A 20,814-nucleotide genomic window follows, 5' to 3' on the forward strand; every position below is an offset into this window, starting at 1 on the left:
GTGAAAATGAAAACAAAGTGCAGGATGTGACTTGCATCATAGTAATCACACTGGCAAAAAAAAAAAAAATAGTAACCAACATTGTAACGTATTATTCTAGACGGACTCAGAGCTGAAGGTGCCCCAAGAGATCGTATTGTCCAACCGGCTGGCTCACTTTTATGGTTAGAGCTCTAACACATGCTCTCGGGAAAAATCAAAGGGTGGATAAGAATGTAAAGTGCCGTGTAAAAGGCTTTCTCCCTCTCATCACCTACAACTCAGTTTCATATCCCCAGAGGCAATCACCGTTTGGTTTCCTGTGTATCCTTCCAGAAGTTTTATTTGCATACACCGCATAGATAACTTGCCTTCCATATTTTGACACAAATGCAATCAGACTACTCATGCTGTTCAGATACCTGCATTTTTATTTAACGGTATGTAGTAGATCTCTTTTTGTGTCAGTGCATATGGATATCTTTTTTTTTTTTTCTTTTCATTTTCAGTGGCTGCTTTTTCACAGGAAAATTATACAATAGCTCATGGGTCAAGAAATTTATTCGGTGAAGAGCCAGTATTTTAGGCTCTGTGGGTCATAGGGTCTCTGTACCATCACCCCCTCCTCTTCCTTCTTCTTCTGACAATGTTTTAGAAACAGGAAGACTATTCACAGCTCACAAGCCATCCCCAAACAGACCGCGGCCAGATTTAGTCCATGGCTGTAGATCATTTATGGAGTCCCTTGGGTGGCCACATAGGCTTCTACTCTCAACAAGGCTGCAATGGATGTCTTCGTGCTACATCTTTCAGCAGCTGTTGAGTTTATTTGGAGGATGAATTCATCAGAGTGCAACTGCTGGGATGTACTTTTGAGTCATGACAGATATTGTCCCAGCCTCCTCATTTTAAAGATAGTTTCAGAAATCCAGTGAGAGTCCAGAGCCCCCAGCATATCAGTGGCAGAAGATGGACTTGAAATGACTTCCCCAGCCCTTCACCAGGGTGCTGTCCCCCATAGTTCAGGCCCTGTCCCTGACTGAGACCTCACATGGAACTTGTTTTGGGACATGGAGTCAGAAAGGTCCAGGTTCCCTCAAGCCACACAGCAGGATTACAGCAACCAGGAACCTGAATGTTCTCAGATCCTTTCTCCTTTCTGCTTCTTATTTCTGCTCTAGGCATCCTTGTTCCTGCTTTAGATCCATTGTTTTCTGTGATGAGGGGCTGTGATCACAGCTATGCTGTACTGACTGCCAGCAGCTCCAAAGTCAATTTGTAGCATCACCGTGGCCAGAAGGAAAGAAGCCTGTATCACAAAGAAGGCTTTGGCTGCAAGTAACAGTAAACTCAGGCACAAAATAATTTAAATAAAAAGGGAATTTATTATGCCACATAAGAGGTATTCTGGTCAACACACAGTCAGTGTGTGGTGAGTCCTCATGGACCCTGAGTCTTCCCATTTCCTATTTTTATCTTCAGTGTTGGCTTCATCTTTTTTTTCTTTAGATTGAAGTATAATGGTTACACAATAAAGTTATAGTTGTATGATATAGTGATTAACAATTTTTAAAATTTGTACTCCATTTATAGTTATTATAAAACAACTATATTCCCTGTGTTGTATCCTGGTAGTTAATTTTATACCTAATAGTTTGTTTCTCTTACTTCCGTCCCCTATTTTGCCTCTCTCCCCTTTCCTCTTCCTACTGGTAATCACTGTTTTGTTCCCTCTATCTGTGAGTCTTTTTTTTTACAGTCACTAGTTTGTTGCATATTTTACATTCCACACATTACTTATATCATACACTATTTATCTTTCTCCGTCTGACTTATTTCATTAACATAATATCCTTCAAGTCTATCTGTGTTGTTACAAATTGCAATATTTTATTATTTTTAATGGCTAATATTTCATTGTATGGCTTCCAGGTGGCTCAGTGGTAAAGAATCTGCCTGCTAGTGCAGGAGATGTAGTTTTGATACCTGAGTTGGGAAGATCCCCTGGAGGAGGAAATGGCAACCCACTTTAGTATTCTTGCCTGAAAAATCCTATGGATAGAGGAGGACACAACTGAGTGACTAAGCACGTTCCATTGTGTGTGTGTGTGTGTGTGTGTGTGTGTGTGACATCTTTATCCATTGATCTGTTCATGGACACTTAGGTTGCTTTCATATCATTAGAGTGCATGTATCTTTTCAAATTAGTGTTTTTTCAGGTATATATCTAGAAGTGAAATTGCTGGATCATATGATAGTTCTATTTATAGTTTTTTGAGGACCCTCCATGCTGTTTCCCACAGTGGTGGCACCAGTTTACACCCCCACCAACAGTGTACAAGAGTTTAGTGTTGGCTTCATCTTTAAACCATTTGTAGGGTGTTTGGATGAGGTCCCAGTGTCACATGCAGACCCAACAGCAGTCTGTGGATTCCTAGACATATACTTAACACTCTTCCTCTCATTGGCCAGAGCTGGGTCACATGGCAGACATGGACTCAATTACTGATCAGAGGATGAAATTACCGTCATTGGCCTAGAAAAATTATCTGGGGTTGAATGAATTTAGGACATTTACCATGCTATCTATTATAAAGAACTTTTCTTTCAAATTAGGTCTAGAAAATTGCAGAGAAGTATTTGGATTGGCTTGTCTTGGGTCATATGGCTACCTCGTGATTCAATCCCTGTGGTCAATAAGATGAGACGTTAGAATTGCCAAGCTTGGATGAGTTAGCTACTCCTTGACCGATTTGCTCCAGTATAAGAATGGTGCCCATTTTGAGAAAGAGCAGAGGATAAGGAGACTCTACTTCCTTCTAATAAAGGCAAGCTGGTGAGTCTACCACATCTTTCAGGAGATCCCAGGTCTTAGGAGGCAGCCTAGGGAGAGGAGGAGCACTGGAACTTGAGTCAGGCTTCTTGGATGAACACTGGGGCGGTGTGGTCCACTGCACTCGATTTACTGTGTCTGTCCTTGAGTCTGTGCAGTGTGGGGGTCACTGTGCCTAGGCAGGCTGTTCACAGGTGCCTTGCAAGGATAAATGAGAACATGGTGACAAGAAAGCAGGTGAGCCTCCAGATGCTATAACTGAAGTGAGGGGTCCTGGCTGGCCCCGGGGTGTCTCTGGGTAACAAGGGGAAGGGCTCTTTTTCTTGTGGCTCTGTGTACTCGTAAACCACTGTGGGGAAGGAGTAGACTTGGAGGGGAGGAGGGATGGCAGAGGCGCTGAGGCAGAGATGGAGCTGCAGAGAGAGGCCTCCCTCAGTCTTGGTTGATCCTGCTCACCTCTCCAGAGACCCTGCAGAGCCGCTCCTGCCTTATTTCTTTGTTTTTTGTCTCCTTCTGACATCTTTTTATTTGGGCACCTGAGTGACTAGACTGTTAGTTCCCGACAGATTGCTCCCTTGTCCTTTCTTTTTAATGATTGCTTTGTTAGAATTGAGGAGATTTATTCAACCAAACTCTGCTTTTGACCTTCTGGCTTTCTGCTAATAAGTTTTATTTTAAGCTTCAAAGTTTCCTTCTCTTTTGCATCTTTGCAATGTATTTGAGATATAACTGCAGAATTCAAACAGTTCTACTATACATTCACTTCATTCATGCCTTCATCCCATTCATTCATTCAGGACATATTTATGATGATCTGTGCCAGGTTTTAGGCATAGAAGAGGGAGAAAACAGACATGGGTTCCTACCATGTGGAGCTTATGTTCTAGTGATACAGTGGGCAGTAGGCCACCGTGACTCCTCTTCTCCCTGACAAGGCACTCACTGCCTTACCTGGAGACATGGGCATGCCTTTTGGAGCCAGCATCCAAGAAAGGATAGGTGTGAAAATACTGTTGTTCAGTCATCAAGTCATGTCCCACTCTTTGTGACCTCATGAACTGCAGTGCATCAGGCTTCTCTGTCCTTCACTATCTCCCTGAGTTTGCTCAAATTCATGTCCAATGAGTCAGTGATGCTATCCAACCTCATCCTCTGCCACCCTCTTCTTTGGCCCTCAATCTTTCCCAGCATCAGGATCTTTTCCAATGAGTTGGCTCTTCGCAATAGGTGGCAAAAGTATTGGAGCTTCAGCTTCGGCATGAGTCTGTACAATGAGAAAAAATTAAGGACTAAGAAAGCAACTTAGAGAAACGTGGTTCCAATGTTTCTTCCCTATAAAGGTTTCAAGTAGAATGGCAGCCATCCTAATTCTACCACCTGCTGGCTGCATTACCCTGAGTAAAACCTCCCCCTCCCTTAGACTTAAGTTTACCCACTTGCAAAATGGAGACAGCAGAGCTTTCTCATAAGGTCACTGTGAAGATTAAATTAGGTCATCCAGGGGAGGCTATGCATCGCATAGGTACAGGCTATAGGCTCTGGGTTCAGGCTGACTCATTCACATCCTGGCTGTGGCTCTCTTGCAGTGTGATCCTGAGCAATTTGGTTTATCTCCCCTGTGTCTCAGTTTCCTGATCTGAAAAATGGGACTAGGAATCATTTTTACCTTATAGGATTGTTGCAGAGATTAAGTGAATCAGGTACAGTCATTGGTCCACACCCAGCCTCTAGCAGTGCTCAACAAAATTCATTATACATACCTAAGAGTGTTTTTCTCCCAATAAGACTATTGTGTAACTTGTAAGGCATTCTAATGGTATTTGCTTATTTTGCTTTTTGGAAAAGGAGCATCAGTAGAAGGTCCTCACTCATAGCTAGGTCTTTTTCAGCCCTGCCTTCAGGACACAGATCTGCTGTCACTCCATGTTCATCAGTCACTGGGCATGTTACAATCGAGCCTTCAGTTCTCATGTGAAGTGTGGTCTGTGCAGGCAGAGACACACGATCGATGTTAGGCAGAACAAGATGTGGGAAAGGCTTTCCAACAGCTTGCTTGGAGAAATACACATGCACATATGACTAAAAACAACAATAAAGGTCACCTTGGAGTGGTCCAGTGGAGGCTAACAGAGGCTGCTGAGACGGGAAAGAAATTTATGATGTCATAAACTCATTCCACCAGTTACCACTGCTAAGGCTGAGTTTGGGTAAATTGCTAGACCTTTCTGTGCTCCTGCTTTCTCATGTGTTGAGAGAGAGGGAAAGAATGAATCCTATTTTATTTGAGATCCCAAATTGGTGCCCACAGATGGGCTTTGTTTGGCTGATAGAGGTCTTAAAATTTTAACTTAGTTGTCAACACTTAAAACTTAAGCAATTTCATAAGAAACTAGGTATCAGAGCTGCTGGCACTAAGTAGATGGAGTTGAGTGGCAACCTTCTGCCTTTAGGTGATGAGTGTTTTCCTAAGCCCTTCGCTCCCAATAGACTATGTTTCTGTTCACTCACCCACTTGTCTCACTAAGGTTTGCTGCCTGGATCTTGCCTGAGAGTCTGTGACATGTTGAACAGGTGATCTCCTAAGCATCTTTTTATTTTCTCATGAGAGTACTAAGTAGGGCAAAAATTACTATATCCTTTTACCTGGAGAGGAAATACTGAGCGTCAGAGAGATTGCTGTTTGAACACACAAAGATGAAGGGCATTGGTGGGGCTTGAAAATAGACCTCACCTCCTCATCTATTAGTTTCCTCTCAGCTGTTTGATCCTTTCTCTTGGACACATGGCAATCTATTCACTCTTCTGACGATGATGATATTAATAATAATAATATTGTTCAGTGTGTAGTTAGTGTGTCTTTGTTACCTTCTGTCACCTAATTATTTTGAGCTGTTGTTGTCAATAGCCCCATTTTGTGGAAGAGTAGATACAGGTTCATAGAAGCCAATAATTTGTTTGTGGCTACATGTTTATGAAGCCAACATTTGAGCTCAGGTCTATCTGACACTAAATCCTGTTTTAAACCATATGAGACACACACACACACACACACAGTTGCAAAGACAGGGCCAACCATTTGTCCCATTAAATAACAGCGATATGCGACGTTTAGAGAGATTAATTTTTCACCCGCAGTGGATGCTCATTTCCCATGCTTTTAGTGCGAGATGCTCTGAATACACAAATCATGAAATGTGAAGCTGTTAGCAATACACTCGCCAAAGAGGATCGAGAAGCCTCCAGGGAGGTCAGGGGGTATCATCGTCATGAAGAAGGAGGCTGCGGCTGTCAGGCTAGATATGGCAGCGCAGTGACATGACTCTCAGTGTCAGGGAGAGGTGAAGGCACAGCCTGGCCGAGCTTCCTTCCCGGAAGGAAGGCGTGCTTCCTGAGGCGTGCTCCTGGCGCAGTTTGACTCAGCGGTCTCCCATGAGATCCCCTAGCCTGCTTTGTCTGGACATCACACATTTATAGGATCTTAGGTTGGAAGACACTATAGAGGTCACCGGGACCCATTTTTTCTGCTGGGATCTTTTCTGTAAACATTCAGCTTCAAAAGAAGGTAACAAGTTAACTAAATTACTATAAATTCATATGGTGTAATAAGGAGTGCACTCTGTGTTTCTGCTGTGGTTGTTTTCTCAAGTTATCAGGCCCAGTACAGTTGTCAAAGTTGTTGTGTGTGCTGTTAGTCACTGGCACACACTGGTAGTTCATCCTGAGTTTGTGGTTCATTAAAATTGTTAGCTCTTTTTTTTTTTTTTTTGGTGGCATCAGGTGTTAAGCCTATCTTTGGAGATAGGTTATCTGGGCTCATATCTAGATATTGTTTTTTAATTTTAATTTTTTTTATAGTTGATTTACAACGTTGTATTAACTTCAGGTATACAGCAGAGTGATTCAGTTACACACGTATATATTCTTTATATATATATATATATATATTTTCAGACTCAAATAATGTGTACCTTCCTTTTTATTCCTCAGTTTTTTTCTTCTGTCAATTGGGACATAGTTGTAATCATTTCAAAAGAATTGCTGAGAGAATTAAATGATTTGATAGATATTAAGCACTTAGAACACTGCCTGATGCATGGCAGGCTTTGAATAAATGTTACTTTCATCATCAAGATCATCATTTTTTACATATACAATTGAGCATTTTTTAAAAAAACCTTCCTTCACTAGTACATAATTCTGAATGCCATTGGTATTATATTCTTGATACTGCTCCCTAAAACTTTTTTACTCAAAGTGTGGGCTAGAGACCAGTAGCATAAACATCACTTGATAGGTGGTTAGAAATTAGGAATCTCAGACCCTACTCTAGACCCACTGAATCAGAATCTGCTGGTTAGCAAGGTCACAGGTGGTTTTTGTGTCCATTAAATTCGAGAAGCTCTGTTCTAGCCCGTCTGTTGATCATTGGTTTCAGCTGGGATGAAGCGTGCCTCCCAGCTCTTACGGTAAAGATACTCCATTTTGCACTCTTAAGATCACTATATAAGCGGGTGCTGTAGCCCAACCAAACCAGGCAATGCTTCCAGGAGTCAAGTGGACTGGGAGGAGATTCAGAGGTGAGTTTTTACTGCTAGAATTTGAAGTCAGATTGAACAGGTTTGGATTTTACTCTACCACTTTGTGTGTTTGTGTGACAAACTGCTTACCTTGAAGGTTTGCTGTGAGGATGCAGTGAGGTGACCCTGTGAAGCATTTGGTGCATAGTCTGACACATAAAATACTGGCTTGCTCTCTTCTTTCCATCAGTCACATGATTCACACGCAAAGGGTAACCCATTCCTTGAAGGAAAAAGTCTTTGACCTAACGGGAAAATTTGCTTCAAACAGCTTGGGAAGGTGGGGTTCGTTTGAAAGCTACAGCAAATGCTTCACAGTGACATAAGTGCCACTGCTCATTTCTCTGGCCGTGTATCTGTAACTATAAATTGTATTTGACTTGAAGACTGTAAAGGGAAGCATAGTGTAATTAAGAAATAAAGAAAAGGTTACTGGTGTATAAATTCGAATTAAATACCACTGGCATGCATTGTATATGTACAAGTGTTTGTACTGTGGTTGAAGTTCAGAAGAGGACAATGTTGAGGTTGCTGATTAATTTTGATACTAATTAAAATGCAGCAGTAAGAGAGGAAGTGATATGACTTTTTGTGATCAATAGCTGAAAAACGTTAATCTTGGACTCACCCCAAGGCAGCTCAGGGGACGCTGTAAAACTAGGCTTTTTTTTTCCCTCTGTAGTATAGTGGTTCTGGAGAAGGCAATGGCACCCCACTCCAGTACTCTTGCCTGGAAACTCCCATGGACGGAGGAGCCTGGTAGGCTACAGTCCATGGGGTTGCTAAGAGTCAAACATGACTGAGCGACTTCACTTTCACTTTTCCCTTTCATGCACTGGAGAAGAAAATGACAACCCACTCCAGTGTTCTTGCCTGGAGAATCCCAGGGATGGCGGAGCCTGGTGGGCTGCTGTCTGTGGGGTCTCACAGGGTCAGACACGACTGAAGCGACTTAGCAGCAGCAGCAGCAGTATAGTGGTTCAGAGCCTGACTGAAGTTAAGGTGCCTGAGGTCAAATGCCACCTGCTGCCACTTATCGATGTGACTGAACAAGTTACCCATGTTTCTTATAGGCCTCGGTTTCCTCATTGGTAAAATGTGGAATGATAATATATCTGATAATGACAATGATTTCTGAGGGCTGCATTCCAGAGGACCATGTATGCTTCAAAACTAAGATATTTCAAAATCAACTTTCTCATAAGACTGACAGAAGAGAGGAGTAGTGTTTCTGACTGTGATACTGTGATTTACAATAAGAAATACACACGTGGTCTTCATCCCACTTCTGTCTCAGGGTTCCTACAACCTTTGGAATTTGGAGGAGAGCAGACATAGGTATCTTTTTTTAAGTGAATGGATGGACTTTAGGACACCATCTAAGGATATGGAGTGAACCATGTGATAAGAGGGTTGGAGATTTCAGTTCCAGCTGCCCAATCTCTGGGGAGGGAAGAGGGTCTAGAGATTGAATCGATGACCAGCAGGCAATGATTTAGTCAGTTGTACCTATGTAATAAAGCCTCCATAAAAACCCAAAATGAAGGGGTTCAGAGAGCTTTGGGCCTGCTGAACCCATGGAGGTTTTGGGAGAACCTGTGGAGGTTTTGGTGTGCTGAAGCTTTAAGAAATACTATAAACATCATCTATAAATCTTTCAATTCATAATCTTTAAAATTGTGTAATATTTGGCCAACATGGAAGGAGTGAGGACTGACATTATATTAACTTCTGTGCATAAAGTGAGCTTTTACCTTTTTATCACAGTATTTTGAATTTGTCTGAAATTGGTAGGATTGTAAGAAGTAAGTGACATTGTGCAAATGAAATGCTCTCCATGGTGTCTTGCTCATAATCTTAGCAACTACTTACTGACAAGTGCCAGGCACTAAATGCTTCAGATCTATTATCTCCTCTACTTTTCTCAACTGCCTAATGAGATAGGTATATTAGTTACATATTACTATGTAATAAACTTTCCTCAAACTTAGATTTTGTTCTCTCTCACAGTTTCTGAAGTTTGGGAAATCAGGAGGGCTTAGCTGGGTGGTCCTGGCTGAGGGTCTTTCAAAGGGTTGTAGGTGTGGCTGTTGCTTGGGGCTGTTGTCGTCTTGAGGCTCAACTGGGGCTGGAGAATCTGCTTCCAAGATGCCCGGTGGACTCAGTCTTCACTGACTGTGGACAGGAGGCTGCAGTTTCTCACTTAATTGGCTCACAAAATGGCAGTTGGCTTCTTCCAGATCCAAAGATCTGAGACAGAGGAGGTGAGAGAGTGTCCAAGATGGAGGCCATGGTCTCTTATACCCCAGTCTCTGAAGTGAATTCCATCACATCCGCCGTGTATTATTGGTCACACAGACCAACATGTCAGGAGACTCTGCAAAGGTCTGAACGGTGGGAGGCAGGCTGCATTAGTCAGTTTGGGCTACTATAATTAAAAGCACTGTAAGCTAAGTGCTTAAAACAACAGACATTTATTTATTAGTTTTGAAGGCTGAAAGTACCAGCAGATTTGGTAAGGGCCCACTTCCTGGTTCAAAGACAGCTGTCTTCTCGCTGTGTCCTCACATGGCAGAACGGCAAGGGAGCTCTCCAGGGCCTCTGCTGTAAGGGCATCAGTCCCGTTCATGAGGGCTCCAGCCTCATGACCTCATCACCTCTCAAAGGCCTGTCTTCTAATACTGTCACATTGGGGATTAAGCCTCAACAAACGAATTTTAGGGAGACAGAAATTCAGGCCATAGCACAGCTATCAGGGAGCCATCTTGGTGGGTCTTGTTATTATCCCCCTTGCAAAATGAGGAAACTTTGAAAAGTGAGTCAGAGAGAGCTTATAGAGGTAATACAAGGGTGCATATTAATACATTAAAAAAGAAAACAACAACCAAGTTTCAAATTTAGGCCGTTCAGTGGCAGCTCCCATATTTCAACCACAGCACTATTCTATCTGCAGGGTAAGTAGCCTATCACCATGAGCCACACTTGCTGTTTCACTTCCAACAACCAGTCTGCAGATCCATGACTCACTCTAGCTTTGGACTGCACTTGACATTACTCCTTCTGTTTAAAGACAAGAGCTCTGTAGTGAGCTGCTTTCTTCCCTCAGCCTGGTGGTCTGTGTATGCATAGTATACAGAGAAGCAGGGAACAGGACTCTTCTCTGTGTGGAGCATACAGCCTTGCTGGGACAGTAATACCAGCAGGAATGTTTGCCCTCTGAACTGCTATAGAACTTGTTGCCTTTATGATTATTATTGTTATTGAAACTTCATATATATTCCTGTCTCGTCATTTACTTTTCCCACCTGTGTTTTTGCCTCCAAATGAGATGGAAACTTCTCTTGGGTTGAACTCTGCTCTTTGCTTCACCGAATCCCACCTAGTGTCAGGTAGAGTTAATTTTCACATAATGGAAATCCTCAACCAGTGTTTACTAGTGAAGATTATGTAAGGTTATTGGAGAACCCTAGGCAGTGTGTGATGAAATGGCAAAGCACATAGCTGAGACAAGGATTGCCCTTTCATGTCAAAAAAAGGAGAGTTTGGGTTTTCTTCTTGAAATACATTCCTTTATTTGATGTCCTATCTCTGAGCTGTCTCTGAAGTATGCCCTTCTTTTATCTACAACATAACACACTCTTCTCTGAAAAAATCTCAGTCCCTGACCTACCAATACTTCTCATTCCCACAATAGCCTGGGTACTCTGGAGTGTCTGTTCCATCCACATAAAGGTCTTTGAAAGGGGTCTTGCTATAGTTTTCCAAAGAAGAACCTTCTAGTTTTGAAATCTGAAATGTCATTGAAGATCCTTTATTCTATTGCCTTCCCTTGAGATACATGGGCGTCCACATCAAGGAACAAAGGCTGTTGATTCTATTTGCCCATTTCACCACAGATTTAAAGACTATCCTTCCTCTTTCTCCCTCATTTCAAAGTCAAATCACCCTCAGTGTCTTCCTTCTCGGATTTGCCTTTGCTTCAGCACAATGTTCTAACGTCTGGCCATTGCTTAAATTCTTAGAAACCAACACAAGTCTTTTTTTTTTTTTTTTTTTTTAATTTTTTTTTTTATAAATTTATTTATTTTAGTTGGGGGCCAATCACTTCACAACATTGCAATAGTTTTTGCCATACATTGACATGAATCAGCCATGGGTTTACATGTGTTCCCCCTCCTGGACCCCCCACCCACCTCCCTCCCCATCCCATCCTTCTGGATCATCCCATTGCCCCTGCCCTGAGCCCTTGTCTCATGCATCGAACATGGAATGGTGTTCTGTTTCACATATGATAATATACATGTTTCAATGCTATTCTCCCAGAACGTCCCACCCTCACCTTCTCCCTCAGAGTCCATAAAATTGTTCCATGCATCTGTGTCTCTTATTCTGTCTCGCATATAGGGTTATTGTTACCATCTTTCAAATTCCATATATATGCATTAGTATACTGTATTGTTGTTTTTCTTTCTGGCTTACTTCACTCTGTATAATGGGCTCCAGTTTCATCCATCTCAGTAGAACCGATTCAAATGTATTTTTTTTAATGGCTGAGTAATATTCCATTGTGTATATGTACCACAGCTTCCTTATCCATTCGTCTGCTGATGGACATCTAGGTTGCTTCCATGTCCTGGCTATTGTAAACAGTGCTGCGATGAACATTGGGGTACACGCGTCTCTTTCAATTCTGGTTTCCTCGGTGTATATGCCCAGCAGTGGGATTGCTGGGTCATATGGCAGTTCTATTCCCAGTTTTTTAAGGAATCTCCACACTGTTCTCCATAGTGGCTGTACTAGTTTGCATTCCCACCAACAGTGTAAGAGGGTTCCCTTTTCTCCACACCCTCTCCAGCATTTATTGCTTGTAGACTTTTGGATAGCAGCCATTCTGACTGGTGTGAAATGATACCTCATTGTGGTTTTGATTTGCATTTCTCTAATAATGAGTGATGTTGAGCATCTTTTCATGTGTTTGTTAGCCATCTGTATGTCTTCTTTGGAGAAATGTCTGTTTAGTTCTTTGGCCCATTTTTTGATCGGGTCGTTTATTTTTCGGGAATTCAGCTGCAGAAGTTGCTTGTATATTTTTGAGATTAATTGTTTGTCTGTTGCTTCATTTGCTATTATTTTCTCCCATTCTGAAGGCTGTCTTTTCACCTTGTTTATAGTTTCCTTTGTTGTGCAAAAGCTTTTAATTTTAATTAGGTCCCATTTGTTTATTTTTGCTTTTATTTCCAATATTCTAGGAGGTGGGTCATGGAGGATCCTGCTGTGATTTATGTCGGAGAGTGTTTTGCCTATGTTTTCCTCTAGGAGTTTTATTGTTTCTGGTCTTACATTTAGATCTTTAATCCATTTTGAGTTTATTTTTGTGTACGGTGTTAGGAAATGTTCTAGTTTCATTCTTTTACAAGTGGTTGACCAGTTTTCCCAGCACCACTTGTTAAAGAGATTGTCTTTTCTCCATTGAATATTCTTGCCTCCTTTGTCGAAGATAAGGTGTCCATAGGTGTGTGGGTTTATCTCTGGGCTTTCTATTTTGTTCCATTGATCTATATTTCTATCTTTGTGCCAGTACCATACTGTCTTGATGACTGTGGCTTTGTAGTAGAGCCTGAAGTCAGGCAGGTTGATTCCTCCAGTTCCATTCTTCTTCCTCAAGATTGCTTTGGCTATTCGAGGTTTCTTATATTTCCATACAAATTGTGAGATGATTTGTTCTAGTTCTGTGAAAAATACCATTGGTAGCTTGATAGGGATTGCATTGAATCTATAGATTGCTTTGGGTAGTATACTCATTTTCACTATATTAATTCTTCCAATCCATGAACACGGTATATTTCTCCATCTGTTTGTGTCCTCTTTGATTTCTTTCATCAGTGTTTTATAGTTTTCTATATATAAGTCTTTTGTTTCTTTAGGTAGATATATTCCTAAGTATTTTATTCTTTTTGATGCAATGGTGAATGGTATTGTTTCCTTAATTTCTCTTTCTGTTTTCTCATTATTGGAGTATAGGAATGCAAGGGATTTCTGTGTGTTAATTTTATATCCTGCAACTTTACTATATTCATTGATCAACTCTAGTAATTTACTAGTAGAGTCTTTAGGGTTTTCTATGTAGAGAATCATGTCGTCTGCAAACAGTGAGAGTTTTACTTCTTCTTTTCCTATCTGTATTCCTTTTATTTCTTTTTCAGCTCTGATTGCTGTGGCCAAAACTTCCAAAACTATGTTGAATAGTAGTGGTGAAAGTGGGCATCCTTGCCTTGTTCCTGACTTTAGGGGAAATGCTTTCAATTTTTCACCATTGAGGATAATGTTTGCTGTGGGTTTGTCATATATAGCTTTTATTATGTTGAGATATGTTCCTTCTATTCCTGCTTTCTGGAGGGTTTTAATCATAAATGGATGCTGAATTTTGTCAAAGGCTTTTTCTGCATCTATTGAGATAACCATATGGTTTTTTTCTTTCGATTTGTTAATGTGGTGTATTACATTGATTTGCGGATGTTAAAAAAACCTTGCATTCCTGGGATAAAGCCCACTTGGTCATGATGTATGATCTTTTTAATATGATGTTGGATTCTGTTTGCTAGAATTTTATTAAGGATTTTTGCATCTATGTTCATCAGTGATATTGGCCTGTAATTTTCCTTTTTTGTGACATCTTTGTCTGGTTTTGGAATTAGGGTGATGGTGGCCTCATAGAATGAGTTTGGAAGTTTACCATCTTCTGCAATTTTCTGGAAGAGTTTGAGTAGGATAGGTGTTAGCTCTTCTCTAAATTTTTGGTAGAATTCCGCTGTGAAGCCGTCTGGTCCTGGGCTTTTGTTTGCTGGAAGATTTCTGATTACAGTTTCGATTTCCGTGCTTGTGATGGGTCTGTTAAGATCTTCTATTTCTTCCTGGTTCAGTTTTGGAAAGTTATACTTTTCTAAGAATTTGTCCATTTCTTCCAAGTTGTCCATTTTATTGGCATATAGCTGTTGGTAGTAGTCTCTTATGATCCTTTGTATTTCTGTGGAGTCTGTTGTGATCTCTCCATTTTCATTTCTAATTTTGTTGATCTGATTCTTCTCCCTTTGTTTCTTGATGAGTCTGGCTAATGGCTTGTCAATTTTGTTTATCTTCTCGAAAAACCAGCTTTTAGTTTTGTTGATTTTTGCTATGGTCTCTTTTGTTTCTTTTGCATTTATTTCTGCCCTAATTTTTAAGATTTCTTTCCTTCTACTGACCCTGGGGTTTTTCATTTCTTCCTTCTCTAGTTGCTTTAGGTGTAGAGTTAGTTGATTTATTTGATTTTTTTCTTGTTTCTTGAGGTACGCCTGTATTGCTATGAACCTTCCCCTTAGTATTGCTTTTACAGTGTCCCATAGGTTTTGGGTTGTTGTGTTTTCATTTTCATTCGTTTCTATGCATAATTTTATTTCTTTTTTTATTTCTTCTGTGATTTGTTGGTTATTCAGAAGCGTGTTGTTTAGCCTCCATATGTTGGAACTTTTAATAGTTTTTTTCCTGTAATTGAGGTCTAATCTTACTGCATTGTGGTCAGAGAAGATGGCTGGGATGATTTCAATTTTTTTGAATTTACCAAGGCTAGATTTATGGCCCAGGATGTGATCTATCCTGGAGAAAGTTCCATGTGCACTTGAGAAAAAGGTAAAATTGATTGTTTTGGGGTGGAAACTCCTGTAAATATCAATTAAATCTAATTTGTCTATTGTATCATTTAAAGTTTGTGTTTCCTTGTTAATTTTCTGTTTAGTTGATCTATCCATATGCGTGAGTGGAGTATTAAAGTCTCCCACTATTATTGTGTTATTGTTAATTTCCCCTTTCATACTTGTTAGTATTTGCCTTATATATTGTGGTGCTCCTATGTTGGGTGCATATATATTTATGATTGTTACGTCTTCTTCTTGAATTGATCCTTTGATCTTTATGTAGTGTCCTTCTTTGTCCCTTTTCACATCCTTTATTTTAAAGTCTATTTTATCTGAAATGAGTATTGCGACTCCTGCTTTCTTTTGGTCTCCGTTTGCATGGAATATGTTTTTCCATCCTTTCACTTTCAGCCTGTGTGTGTCTCTAGTTTTGAGGTGGGTCTCTTGTAGACAGCATATATAGGGGTCTTGTTTTTGTATCCATTCAGCAACCCTTTGTCTTTTGGTTGGGGCATTCAACCCATTTACATTTAAGGTAATTATTGATAAGTATGATCCCGTTGCCATTTACTTTGTTGTTTTGAGTTCGTGTTGAAACATCCTTTCTGTGTTTCCTGTTTAGAGAAGATCCTTTAGCATTTGCTGGAGAGCTGGTTTGGTGGTGCTGAATTCCCTCAGCTCTTGCTTGTCTGTAAAGCTTTTGAATTCTCCTTCATATCTGAATGAGATCCTTGCTGGGTACAGTAATCTGGGTTGTAGATTATTCTCTTTCATTACTTTAAGTATGTCCTGCCATTCCCTTCTAGCCTGAAGGGTTTCTATTGAAAGATCAGCTGTTATCCTTATGGGGATCCCCTTGTGTGTTATTTGTTGTTTTTCCCTTGCTGCTTTTAATATTTGTTCTTTGTGTTTGATCTTTGTTAATTTGATTAATATGTGTCTTGGGGTGTTTCGCCTTGGGTTTATCCTGTTTGGAACTCTCTGGGTTTCTTGGACTTCTGTGACTATTTCTTTCCTCAATTTAGGGAAATTCTCAACTATTATCTCCTCGAGTATTTTTTCATGGCCTTTCCTTTTATCTTCTTCTTCTGGGACTCCTATGATTCGAATGTTGGGGCGTTTCATATTGTCCCAGAGGTCCCGGAGGTTTTCCTCATTTCTTTTGATTCTTTTTTCTTTTTTCCTCTCTGCTTCGTTTATTTCCATCATTCTATCTTCTACCTCACTTATCCTCTCTTCTGCCTCCATTATTCTACTGTTGGTTCCCTCCAGAGTGTCTTTTATCTCCTTTATTTCATTATTCATTCTATATTGATTCCTTTTTATTTCTTCTAAGTCCTTGATAAACATTTCTTGCATCTTCTCAATCTTTGTCTCCAGGCTATTTATCTGTAACTCCATTTTGCTTTCAAGATTTTGGATCATTTTTATTATCCTTATTCTAAATTCTTTTTCAGATAGATTCCCTATCTCCTCCTCTTTTGTTTGGCTTTGTGGGCATTTCTCATTGTCCTTTACTTGCTGAGTATTTCTCTGTCTTTTCATCTTGTTTAGATTGCTGTGTTAGGCGTGGCCCTTCTGTATTCTGGTAGTATGAAGTTCCTCTTTGTTGTGGAGGTTCCTCACTGCGGTTGGGGTTGGACAGGTGGCTTGTCAAGGCTTCCTGGTTGGGGGAGCTTGTGTCGGTGTTCTGGTGGGTGGAGCTGGATTTCTGCTCTCTAGAGTGCAATGGAGTGACCAGTATTAATTTTTGAGATGTCTATGGATTTGGTGTGCCTCTGGGCAGCCTGTATATTGATGCTCAGGTCTATGTTCCTGCGTTGCTGGAGAATTTGCGTGGTATGTCTTGCTCTGGAACTTATTGTCTCTTGGGTGGAGCTTGGTTTCAGTGAATTTATGGAGGCTATTGGATGGTCTCTTATTAATTAATGTTTCCCCTGGCTTTCAGTCTTATTCTTGCAGTAGCCTCAAGACTTCTCCTTCCATACAGCCTCAATAATAAAACTTTTAGGTTAATGGTGAAAAGATTCTCCACAGTGAGGGATACCCAGAAAGGTTCACTGAGTTACATGGAGAGATGAGGTGGGGGGGGGTGGGTTGAGGTGACCAGGAGGGGAAGAGGGGAATTCAAATGTGGAGAGAGCAATCTAGCCAGTAAGCACTTCCCTCTGTGCTTTCCACAGTTTGGAACCCTCAGAGTGATTCACAGAGATACATAGAGAGGGGGGAGGAAGGTAACAGAGGTGAGCATGAGTAGAAAGGGAGGAATTAAGAGGGGAGAGAGAGATCTGGGCAGTATCCTGTTCCTGAAGTGTTCTCCGGTACCCAGAACACCCTCAGAGATTCACAGAATTGGGTTGAGAAGAGAAGGAGGAGGGTGGGAGATAGAGGTTCCCTGAGGGAGAAGAAAGAGCATCAATAGGTGGAGAGAGTGATCAGGCCAGTGATCACACTCCTGAGTAAAAGTGAGTCCTAAAGATTGGGTTCTTAAATGTACAAAGTTGATATCAAATATGTAAAACAAAGATTAAAAATCTAGAGTAGAGGTTAGACTCTTATAAAACTTACAATCTAAAAAAAAAAAAAAGAAAAAAGGAAACAGTGTAAAAAGAAAAAAAAACAGTAAAACAGTAAAAAAAGAAACAGTAAAAAAATGTAGAACAGGAAAAAAACATTAAAAAAAGAAAACACAAAAGGTATAAGATATATGTATGTAGTTTGCTTCAAAAATAGGGCTTTTTTTTTTTTGCAAGTTAATAGTGGGTTATGAAAATGAAAGTTAAAGGTGTAATAGAGGACTTGAAGAAAAAGGAAAGAAGAGAAAAAAAAAATTTTTTTTTTAATTAAAAAAAAAAAAAAATAGTAAAAAAAATATATATCCCGGACTTTCTCTGGAGCTGTTGTGAGCAGTGTGGGATCTGCTCAGTTTTAGATAGATCCTTATTCCTGCTTATACTTTTCAAGATCTATAGGTCCTTTTCAATGCAGTCGGTATTAACTACAGGGATCTTAATCTGTTGGCCTGTCCCTTCCAAAGCGCTTCCCTCTGTTTATTTGGCTTCTGTTTGGAGATCTCTTCAGTATCTAATTTCCGCCCTGCAACAAAGCGGTGGAGGTGATCTCTTTAGGTTCGCTTGTTCAATCGTGCTGTGGGGAGGAAGGAACACTGCAATTCTGGCGTGCGTGTGGTAAGCTCGCAGTGTCTCGGCCGCACTGGGTTCGCCCCCGCTCACGGCGTGTGTGCTTTCCCCGTCTACCCTGCTCAGGCTTCAGGTTACTCGGCCGGGGAGCGGGCCCTGAGCTGCGTGCACTTCCCAGGTCTAAGCTGCTCAGGTTCAGGCTCCTGGTTACTCCACAAAGGCGCAGACTCGGTTTCGCCCGCGGCTTGTGCCGTTCCCGGTCGGAGCTGCCCAGGCGGCCAGGAGTTTGGCGAGGGCGCTGTCCCCTGTTGGGGCGGTGCGGCTTATCACCTCCCTGGTCCCCGCCTCGGTTTACGGGCGCGCCCGGCTCCGGTGTGCTTTGTGTCGGTTCTGGGGAGCTGGTCTCTGGCTGCGACCCTCCCGGCGGCTGTCGACCCTCCGGGATCTCAGGCAGTCTTTGCTTAGAAACTGGGAGCCTGTTTGCAGTTTGGTAGGGGGTGCCCTCTCTGGAGCCGAGTTTGCCCCTTTCCGGCTCTGGCGGGCCCCGCCTGCCCGCTGTGTCCGGCGGGGGATGGGGCGGTCCGCAGCCGGCTAGCTCTCCTCTGGTATCGCTCAGTCCTTTGTTCTGTGAGCGGGCCGGCAGTGCCTTAGAGTTGGGCTTTTCGCGGGATAGTTCTTTCTCTCTCGCTGTCCCACAGTTTAGGTTACTATCTCACGTTAGCTCCCTCAGATTGCCCTCGGGGCACTCGGGCCCGGTCCTTACCCTAGGCAATGCCGCCCGCTCCTCTCCGTTCAGCCCCCACTTGCTGGTGGCGGATGATGCGAGCGTCTGGGGTTCTTTGCTGGGAGTTGCTTTAGGCACGTAATCTGTGGATTTTATTTATTTTTTCCTCCCAGTTACGTTGCCCTCCGAGATAAAAAATCCTCCCCCACACCCGCCGGTGAGAGGGTTTCCTGGTGCTTGGAAATTCCTCCTCTTTTACGACTCCCTCCCCGGGACGGGTCTCCGTCCCTAACTCTTTTGTCTCTCTTTTTATCTTTTATAATTTCTCCTACCTCTTTTGAAGATAATGCGCAGTTTTTGTGGAAGCCTGAAGTCCTCAGCCAGCCTTCAGAAGTAGTTTTGTGAAGTTTGGTCAGCGTTTAGATGTTCTTTCGATACATTTGTGGAGGAGAGAGTGGTCTCCCCGTCCTATTCCTCCGCCATCTTATCCCCGCCCCCCCCAACACAAGTCTTAATTTATTTTCTTTCCAGTCTTTTCCTGTCCCTTAGCTCAGCAAAACTGTACCATTTCAAAGGCCCTTTTCATATTCTTTTTCACCCCTCTAATGCTTTCAGAGGGTCACCATGTGCTATCAGATCACTTCCCAAAGGTGGTTTTGTTTTGTTTTGTTTATATTTGTTGTTTTCCCTCAGGAAGCAGAGACTCCTGCAAGGCAAAATGAACAAGGACTCCAGTGATAGTTCCTTGATGTGGTTTGTCTTTTCCCTCATCTGTCCAGTCTTAATGTCTGGTCCTGGCATTTCAAGTGAAAGAATGATTTCCTTGAATGTTTCAGTCCCACTGTCTAAATTTGGAGAATGTGACACATCAGAGGTGGGAAAAAGCTGACTGCATCCCACAGTTCTTTGCTGCTCAGCCTGGTGAGGGTGAGATTATTAACACAACTCAAGGGACCTAGATCTTAGGCTTTCCAAAATTTGTTGCTGTTTAGTCACTATCACGTCCCGACTCTTTGTGACCCCACAGGCTGCAGCATGCCAAGCTCCTCTGTCTTCCACTAGCAACAAAAGTTCATGTCCTCCACTATCTACAGAAATTTATGTTCACTGAGTCAGTGATGCTATCTAACCATCTCATCTGCTACCTCCTTCTCCTTTTGCGTTCAGTTTTTCCCAGCATCAGGGGTTTTTCCAGTGAGTCAGCTCTTCGCATCAGGTGGCCAAAGTATTGGAGCTTCAGCTTCAGCATGAGTCCTTCCAGTAAATATTCAGGGTTGATTTCCTTTAGGATTGACTGGTTTGATCTCCTTACAGTCCAAGGGACTCTCAAGAGTCTTCTCCAGCACCACAATTTGAAAGCATCAATTCTTTGGCACTCGGCCTTCTTTATAGTCCAGCTCTCACATCTGTACATGACTACTGGGAAAGAATAGTGCTTTGATAATACATACCTTTATCAGCAAAGTGATGCCTCTGCTTTTTAATACACTGCCCTGGTTTGCCATAGCTTTCCTTCTAAAAGATTCACTTTCAAAAAGCCGGTGGTGTAATAGGATGGGAACTCTATTGAGAATTCACAGCTCTGTTCTGGTTCAGCAAGCTGTGACCTTCTCTGGTTTCATTTGTCTCATTCATAGAATGGGCAGATCCGTTTGTAGTGTGGACAAATTCAAGGCGTAGTATTTGGAGCTGACATCTGGTCCCTGGTGTCCTCCCTATTCTCTTGTTCCTTGACTTCTCTGCTCATACTCTCTGTTCCATTCAGAAGGTCAGTTCTCAAGATGTCCATGTCCTTCTTCCTGTCTCTAGGCCCTTGTACTTCTTACTGATCCTTCAGTTTTTTTAACCTCAGATATCATTTGGTTCTGAAAGCCTTTCTTTATTCCCTTCT

General features: G+C 41.8%; 1 protein-coding gene and 1 long non-coding RNA gene across 3 annotated transcripts in view; one reads left to right on the plus strand and one right to left on the minus strand.

Moving 5' to 3' along the window:
• Positions 1–20,814, plus strand: part of LOC145508724 (uncharacterized) — an 885,448-nt gene that overhangs the window by 307,856 nt on the left and 556,778 nt on the right. The gene's annotated exons all lie outside the window — the stretch shown is intronic.
• On the minus strand, positions 388–19,418 carry LOC145508732 (uncharacterized). Its single transcript, XR_014055574.1, has 2 exons — positions 19,256–19,418; positions 388–4,076 (listed from the first exon to the last, which is right to left on the minus strand). It is a non-coding gene; the product is annotated as an uncharacterized LOC145508732 (long non-coding RNA).

The sequence above is a fragment of the Giraffa tippelskirchi genome, chromosome 6, assembly GCF_054371585.1.
Source record: "Giraffa tippelskirchi isolate mGirTip1 chromosome 6, T2T-mGirTip1v1.2.pri, whole genome shotgun sequence".
In the NCBI taxonomy this organism is placed as follows: domain Eukaryota; kingdom Metazoa; phylum Chordata; class Mammalia; order Artiodactyla; family Giraffidae; genus Giraffa; species Giraffa tippelskirchi.